At 46.1% G+C, this 9394-nt stretch overlaps 1 pseudogene; it reads right to left on the bottom strand.

Annotated features, from left to right (window-relative positions):
* The window catches only part of LOC107551228 (putative nuclease HARBI1), a 30181-nt pseudogene extending 22994 nt beyond the window's left edge, over positions 1-7187 (bottom strand).
* Between the last annotated feature and the right edge of the window lie 2207 nt (positions 7188-9394).

A 9394-nucleotide genomic window follows, 5' to 3' on the forward strand; every position in this document is an offset into this window, starting at 1 on the left:
GGAGACATACGTGCCTACATAGTGGTCGAATCACCCACCACGCCCAGATAAGAGGTTCTCTTTACTGGAGAAAGCACACTTTCCTTAGCGTTAAGTCTTAACCCCAGCTTTTTCGTGTGAGCGAGAACGACATCTCGATGTCGAACTGCCATCCACTCTGATTGAGCTAATATCAACCAATCGTCGATGTGGTTGAATCGTGAAAGGGGGTGAGAGTGCAAGGCCAAAGGACGAACTCTGTGTTGGTAAGCTTTTGCCCCCAAAAGCAAACATCAGGAACTTCCTGTGATGAGGAAGGATGGAGACATGTGCATCTTTTAAATCGATTGTGCCAAACCAATCCTCTGACTTGATCTGAGACTTGTTTGAGTGCGAGTGTGCTGAACTTCAGTCGCCTGCCTGAGCGGTTCAATTTAGACAGATCTAAAATAGGACACAACCCTCCATCCTTCCTCGGAACGGTGAAGTACCGACTGTAGAACCCGGACTCTGCTACGTGAGGAGGGACCACCTCGTTGGCCTTCTTCCTCAACAGACTACTACTTCTGTTCCATGACCAGAGCCTGCTCGGGACCCACCATAGTGGAGATGACACCATTTAAACTGAGGCGGAGGAGAACTGGATTCTATAGCCTCAACTCTACAGTGTGCAGGACCCACCGAGACACGTTAGTCTACTAAGGGAATCAGTCTCTCGAGACTGACCTCTGGTGTAAGGTCGTGGAGGTCGCGAGCCTCTTAGCACCGCTATGTTTACGGGTGGTAACTGAGAGAAGCGCTCACTGGAGACAGCTGCGCCCTGGAACACCGGCAGGGTTGGCAGACTTATCTTCTGAGGGCATTGAGGAGAGACGGGCACCGTGTGATGCAGTGTGCACCGCTCTTCCCCAGAGGGGCCTGCCCTCCGAGGTCCTGAGCCACAGCATCAGGACCCTCATAGCTGAAGTCTTCTCTAAAAATTACGGTCCTCAGACCCGCGTCATCTGCTAGGAAGAGTCAACTGATAGAACCAGAGCCTGCTCAGGGCAGGACCCAAGGAGGCACACTTGGCAGGGGCTCCCACACCGCCAGGTAACATACTAAAGGGAATCAGTCTCTCGAGACTGACCTCTGGTGTAATCAGAGCGGCTAGCTCGGTGCCCTAAAGCGGCGAACCGGCAGGGGACGTCCGTACTAGCTGCTCTAGAGACCTCCGTGGAGGTTGCGAGCCTCTTAGCACCTCTACGTTTCTGGGCGGTAACTGAGAGAAGCGCTCGCCGGAGACCGCTGCGCCCTGGAACACTGGCAGGGTTGGCAGACTGATCTCCTGAGGGCACTGAGGAGAGACGGGCACCGTGTAATGCGGTGTACACCGTTCTTCCCCAGAGGAAGCTGGCCCTCAGAAGTCCTATAGGCCTTTGGCGTCAGGATGTTTCAGACAGAGACTATCCAGCGAGAATGACGGTCCGCAGAACCGCCTTCCGCTATAAGCTTTCGGCCTGGGAGCGCCACTGTGACTCTAGACTCTGGGGAGTACGAGAAGTGATGCCCCCAGAATGAGGAGCTGGAACACGGTAGGTTGGGACTGTTCCCGCCCAGCAGCCCCTGCTGACCCCCTCAACCTCCTCAGAGGAAGAGAGGTAAACACGTGCTTTCACTCGAGAAATTTTTATCCCTAACTTCTCATAGTTCGATAAATACTTCATTTTATTCCTCAGAATCAAATGCAAACAAACAACCAGACAAGTAAACACGGTCTGGTGTGATAAGCTTCATATCAAAAATTATATATCTAACTTCCCATAGTCAGATAAATACTTCATTTTATTCCTCAGAATTAAATGCAGCCAAACAACCAGACAAGTAACACGGTCTGGTGTGATAAGAGTCACGTAAAAAACTGAAAATGATGTAATACACGCGTTGCCTCGGCAGCGCGCGAGCCACTTGGTCACACAAACAATATCAATCTCCTCTGAGAAAAATAGCCGCAGCAGCGAGCTCTCGCTCAGAGGGGGAAGAAACCGCAGCGCGGGCTTCTGAGCCTCAAGAGAGAGCGCTGGATCTAGGGAGTGCAGGCGGAGAAATGGCGAACCGTCTCCAACCCATCTGCTAGATCCATGTGCGATCCCTGCGATCTAATAGCGGGACCGAACCGCGAGCTCGCAAGCACGGACACACTCCTCGCAGCGTGCCCGGCGGGAGCGGAGCTTTCAGCGGGGAGAAGCACAATCAGCCCCTTATTTCCGAGAGCTGACTGCGCGAGTCTTTTCTTTTTATAATCGTATTGACATAATGCTTGTGCGACTGTACAACAGCTCCGCTCCACAGTAAAGCCGCTCATTATAATATTAGGCATAATATGCTTGTGTAATGATGTTTGTGCAACTGGCGATCTCATCGACGCCCTCATCAACCTCCTCGGAGGAAGACAGGCGGAGCGTCGAGCCCTCTCACCGGGGGGAAAGAACCGCAGCGCGGGCTTCCGAACCCCGAGAGCGGGCACTGGATCTGGTGGTTAAGGAAGAAGATAGGGACTCGCCCGTCTACATTCCCTCCACCGGATCTATATGCGAACCCCATGAGCACAGCCGCCGCTCCGCCTCGGCGAAAGTGGGGCCAGCGCTGCGAGAAACGCCGGTGAAGACTCCCTTCTCAAAGAGAGCCCTCGGAGAGCAAGCATACGCAGTTACAAATGCTCTCAATATGGGCAGTCAGCTGACTCTGCGTGTTTGCTCCCACTTTTAGCAGACAGCACACAAACTGTGTGTATCCCCAAATGTAGCGCGGGCAGGGACGAACACACAGCCTAATATACTGCCAGCTCTCGCCGTATGTTTGTCTACACTCGTATTGGTAAAATAAAGAATGATAATGGACAGACGACATCAAATGAGACTGACACACACAAAGCGCTTGTTGAATGACAGAAAGCTGATGCCGGTTTCACCGCACGTGTTTTTATACTTCCTGGTCGCTACGTCACCCCACCCGTGACGTCTCGCCCATCCATTGGACTGATTACACATGTGATTCAGAGCGTGGTTATGCTGGAGGCGTTCCCGTAGCGTTTCGACACAGCTCGAGTTCCTGAAGGGGAACTTGATTGCCTTAAGAATGTCTGGTCCATATCAGAAAGAAGTCAAATGCACAAGAGTTTTTCAAGTAGATTCATTGCATCTGATGGAGACTGGAGCTCCATGATAAAACAGGATTTTAGGTTTTAATGTAGGGTCTTATTTAAAACCACCATTCTCCATGCCAGATTATCAGCTCATCAAGCATCTCTAAGTCACTTGGCAGATGTTATCATTTTCATATTCTGCAATATACCGCACAACAGGTAGGACAAAAACTTTATTGAATTTGCCTTTAGCTTCAAAACATCTATGACAGGTTATAATTCAACTGATGTTCAAAAAGAGCTGCTCAGACATGAAAGTTGAAGAATTAATATCTGTTCTGAACCCCTTCCACCCATTTCATGTGATCACTAACATGAATCAGTAAGTAGAGCTATAGATTTCATAAACAGAGATCTCGTGTGACAGGAACAGCCTGCACTAGCTTCTTATCAGCATGCAGGTTTTGTCTGTTGACAGCTCATGTCGGCCCAGTAAGTCTCTCCACATCCCCATGACATAAACGGAGAGCTGTCAGCATTGCTCTGTAAAACATAATTGAATCGGAGAGAGGCAAAGAGTGCGTGCTGACATCTTGACTTCAGCTTTGATGTGAAGCATGCATTCTGTACCTGGGCTCAATGTCCAGACGCTTGTATTGGCCACGTGGCCAGACTTCTGCTGCTGATAACCCTGGCTTTTGTGTGGTTGACAATTTTCTTGGCCGTACACTACACGGTCAATGCCTTCTCTCTTACTCACACTGTTATCATGCAAGTGCAGCGGCTGTTTTCTGTCTGGCCAAATCAGACTTTTGTCTATTCCTATTTTGCCAAGAGACCAGGGGTGGAAGCATTCGTCTGAAGCACAGCGAGAGAAAGAAACAGGGCAGGAGAAAGAAAGAGGTCAGAAAGAAAGAGTCAAATATTAAAGAGCACTGACCACTAAGACACTATAATCCCACCATGATAATTCATATATTAAGCCAAAATATGTATTGTTCTTCTTCATCAGCCCATCTGTTATGGGCAGAGTTAAATTTATTCACTTTCGCAGACCTGTCTAGTCAAGTCACCTTTATTTCTATAGGTTTTTATTATTATTATTATTATTATTATCATTTCATTTATATGTACAGGGACAACGTACAACAACAGTGTTGTGCCAGAGTTAGCTATAAAGCTAATTTGCATCTGCAGTCCCTGGGCAGGATGTTGTTAAAAAAATTACAATATTAAGTCACAAACAATACAATTAGGGCTGGGCAAACAAATCGAATGCGATTTTCATGCGAATTCCACCAGCAAAGCCGCCCCCGGCGACCAGCAGCAAATCTCCAGCACATGCCTCCAGACGGAGCGGCACTCACCACACAGAGCCGCAGACCACCGACAAGCCGCCCAAAACCGCAGGTGATTCATTGCCGATTTTGAACGCAATCCCGTGCAGCCCGCCGATGAACCATGGCTCCACGCAGCAAACGCCGCTCCATCCGAAAGCACGCAGTTAATTTATGTTCAGTTCATGAGCTTGTTTGTGGTTGTTTGATTTGCCTTTTTCTTCTGTTGACTATATCCTTTTTTATTTATTGTGCGAAATTAGCTGATGTGCAGCATTATTTTCATTTAATTGTTATTTGCTAATATCTTGCCTTAGTTTTAACAAACACTTTTTTTAAGTTAATCTCAATAAATGTATTACCATCTCCTATCATGATGCTATGCGGTTCCTGGACGTTTCTAGTATATGCTGCTCTCTCTTACAGATTGATTGCAGTAAAATAAGTAGAAGTAAAATAATAGCAGGAGTCATACATATATGTAGCTGAAAAGTATGCTGATGTCTAATATTTGTTTGTTCAGATTATTACGAGTAATATAGTGATGCATGATTTACACCACTGAAAACAAGTACATCACACTGAAAGGAATACATGGCTTTCAGCATAATTTCATCTGTGTCTATGATAAAGTTGCAGTTTGTGAAAAGACACAATAATAATCCAATAAAGCTGCACCAGCCAAAAAAGACCACAGGAGGGCTCTACTTTACATTGCCTTCCTCTTACTGGGGTCAAACAAGGATTACCATTGATCAGGAGAGATCTGCCCCACGATTCCTCACTTCACACTGACCTTCACAGATAACGAATTACAAGGCACATGTAAATTATTTGACAAACCGTCTCATAACGACCTAATCCTGACAACTTCATTTTGTCATATGTGGTTTTAACATCACAGATAATTTCTATGTGAACTGGCACTCTAGGCTTTTCCCCTGAAAATGCACCTTTTTTTTCTTCAAGGAAACAGGCACATAATCGCTTGGATCGCTTATTCCACAAGCAGAGCCAGGAAAACAACATAAAATCCATTCTGTGAAACAATCACGTGGTACACGTAATCTTAAAGCTCAGACAGTAGAGATCAAACTGCTATCAAAAGGTTGATAGGGTTTGGCTGGTCTAAATATGCTGGGTTTAAGAACCTTTCTGAAAAAAAAAGTAAATCTTGACCCTCTAACATTTGCACTCTGTATCTATGCTAACTACTTGTTTTCTTTTTATTAAAAAAAAGACCCTCTAACACTAGCTTTCTCAATTATTTTTCTATTCTACTTGTTTTCTTTTTATTTATTATGAAAATTGACCCTCTAACACTAGTAGGGATGGAATGATTACAGGTTTGATGATAAATCATGATAAAATTCTTCACGGTTAGTATTACAGTTTCATATTTTAATTATCATTGAAACCATATTCTATTAGCGCGATTTGGATAAATAAATGCTATCCAGCATAAGGCACAATTTTCGGTAACAGCTGAGCATGCAGAGTAGTTTCGTTTTGTGTGAAAACATGGCGGAAAGCTGCAAGGGTTTTAAAAGAGTGCTAAGGGAATTATACAAATTAATATATGAATGAATTTATTATATGAACGTACCCCTGAAGGTTCTGACTGTCTTCAGAAAATATTTGATGGCATTTTGTTTTCACCTTCACTCCATGTAAAACCTAATAAAGTACTGTTCTTAATCGCAACGCTGCTTTGTGCATGGAGGTTATGGGCAATAGCTGTCTGTAATTCTACTGTTCCATAAGCGCCATCTGCTGTCAGAGAGTGGATTTACAGAGACTTACTGTCACAGTGCTACAGTGATGAGTCGAGGAAAGTGGAGATGAGGGTGAGTCACGAATAACAGTCTTTATTAATCCAAACACGGGAACACAGGCAGGCAGGAACACACATGTAGACCATAGTATAGATGTAGTAGACCGGACCAAACACTAACTGAACAGACAGAGACTTAAGTACATGGCTAAACAAGGATAATAGACAAGACACCTGAACTAAATGACATAATCAATGGGAGACAGAAACTAGGTCACACAGAGCACATGAGCGATGAAAACAACAAAAACAGTCCAGGGGTGTGACAGTTCAGAAACAACAAAGGGAGGGATGGAGGGGGACTTAGGAGGAGGACAAAGGAGTGGATGTGGGATGTGACAGGGGATGGCAAAGGGCTGGCAGGCAGACAAATACTGGAGGAGGTTCGGGCGGAGGACGGACACCCGGGAAGAGGATGACAAACAGAGTGCAGGGTGGAGACGATGGAGGGAGGAGCCATTTTGGAGGCTGAAGGGACCAGGGCGGTTCAGACGGAGGAAGGAGCCAGGGAGGAGACAGGAGAGACACAGGCCACAGTCATGATGGCGGCACACGGTGGAGCAGATGGAGGGAGGAGCCATGGTGGAGGAGCCGACCGACGGTGGCAGAGCAGGTGGAGGTGGAGCCCGAGGTGGAGACGGAGAGCCGAAGAGCCAGGGGGACGCTGAGGATCCGGATGGCCAAGGCAGAGCAGATGGCGCCGTCGACCGAGGCGGGGATCCGGAAGGCGGTGGTGGAGCTGGAGGGAAGGAGGAGCCTGACAGAGCCGGAGGGACGAGGTGTAGCCGGAGGAGTAGAGTCCTGAGGCGGCGGATGGTCGACGAAAAACCAAGGTGGAGCTGATGGGACGATGGAGCCCAGTGGAGCTGGTGGACTGACAGGCCACAGCGGAGAGGAGGGAGCTAGGAGCCATGGTGGAGCCGCTGGGTCGAAGGGCCAAGGTAGAGTCCGGTACTCAGAGGCTGGAGGCAGAGACAAAAGATCCTTGAGCTATGACGCCGATGGAGACTGGCAGACCCGCGGTGATCCCACCGCACAAATGGTGAGCTGAGGGTGAGCAGAGGGACTGCCAGGAGACAACAGTGGTGATGGTGAGGACTGGTACAGAGGTGGTGGGAGAGGGAGGCTGGGTGGGAGTTCAGGATGCTCAGGGGGCTTAGGGACAGTGTGTGCTGTCCATACACACCATAAGGCCACTTCAAGCACCGCAACAGCCAGCGACAGGGGAACTACCTCCATGGTTGCTATAGTATAGGCATACAGTTCAGGGCAGACAGATAATTCCAGGCAGACGGACAGTTCAATATAAACAGACAGTTCAGTTACGACCTCTGTGGTCATTTCAGGGCAGACAGATAATTCAGGGCAGACAGAGAGTTCAGACGAAGGCGGGAGAAGAGGGGGCATGTCTGCATATATGTTAACATCCTCTGAGTGCAGCCTCAGCTCAGCCCTAGCGGTGGTGCAGTGGGTGGGGCATTCCTCCGCGCCCTCGCTCCCTACTGACACTTCCACCGTCGCATGTCTAGCAGCTGGCTCTCGCACCTGGACTGACGTTGATTGAGGCTTTGGCTCCGGGGCGATCCTCAGCACTGACGCTCTCCTAGGCGATGGATTGTCGGTCGCGGCGGGCTCTGGCTCTCCGTCAGTGGTGGGTTCAAACTGTAGCTCCGCGAATAAGGGTGGTGGTAGGCTGGGCTCTGGGTTGACCATAATAACTCAAAAGGAAAACTTAAAGGGTTAGTTCACCCAAAAATGAAAATTGGCCTGTGTTTTACTCACCCTCAAAGCATTCTAGGTGTATGTGACTTTCTTCTTTCAGACGAATCCAATCGGAGTTATATTAAAAATGGTCCTGGCCCCTCCAAGCCTTTCAATGGGGGTAAGTGGGTGTTGGTTGTCAACAGTTCAGAAGAAGTGAAATAAAGTGCGTGCATCCATAAAAAAACGTCCCTCACATGGCTCCGGGGGGTGAATAAAAGCCTCCTGTAGGGAATCCATGAATTTCTGTAAGATAAATATCCATATTTCAAACATAATAAACACTTTTTCTCACTTCCGCTGAATGTCATACGCAGAAGCCGTTCCAGCAGATAAAACATAGGCTACTTTTCATTTTGGGGTGAATTAACCCTTTAATAAACAAAAGCAAAATGCAGGGAAACACGCCGCGTTACTTTCACCTTTAGGTCCGGTCTTCTGTCATGGTGCTACGGTGAAGAGTCAAGGAACGCAGAGATGAGGGTGAGTCACGAATAACAGTCTTTATTAATCGAACACAGGCAGGCAAGAACACACATGTAGACCATAGTATAGACGTAGTAGACCAGACCAAACACTAACTGAACAGACAGGGACTTAAGTACATGGGTAAAACAAGGATAATAGACAAGACACACCTGAACTAAATGACATAATCAACCGGAGACAGAAACTAGGTCACACAAAGCACATGAGGGATGAAAACAACAAAAACAGTCCAGGGGTGTGACACTTACATTCACATTCAGCCTGTGTGCAGTTTCTGTCTGGACTAAAAAAAACACGGACATAATTTGCATGCCCCGCTGTAAATTTTGGCTGGTTCATTTAAAAAAGCTTATGTGGATTCTAAACTTCTAAACAATTCTGATAATGTATCTAGAATTATGTATGGAGCAGATAAAATGCATATAGTAATTTATTAATCAATTATCATTTTGACTTAATATTTTTTAATTTAAAGGCAGAAATGTGAGGTTTACAATTTTATGCAATATTTAATTTGAACATTCTGGACATGTTATTACATAAACTGTTGTCAGTCATGTTGCCATTTAAAATTCAGACATCACTGGTAATGTAATAGTTTTAGTGTTTATACAAATAAAAAGTCATTTTATTTGTTGTTTGCTGATTTTAAATATAAAACTTGGTGAAATGATTTATGTGTCAGTACTTTTTGAACATTTCCAGCACATTTTAACAATACCGTGAAAATACTGATAACCGTGATAATTTTGGTCACTATAATCATAAAACATTTTCATATTGTTACATCTCTAAACACTAGCATTTCTCTATTATTTTTCTATTAATTTTTTTACTTGTTTTCTTTTTATTTATTTATTTAAAAAAAAA

The sequence above is a fragment of the Sinocyclocheilus grahami genome, unplaced genomic scaffold, assembly GCF_001515645.1.
Source record: "Sinocyclocheilus grahami isolate Dianchi unplaced genomic scaffold, SAMN03320097.WGS_v1.1 scaffold419.1, whole genome shotgun sequence".
In the NCBI taxonomy this organism is placed as follows: Eukaryota; Metazoa; Chordata; class Actinopteri; order Cypriniformes; family Cyprinidae; genus Sinocyclocheilus; species Sinocyclocheilus grahami.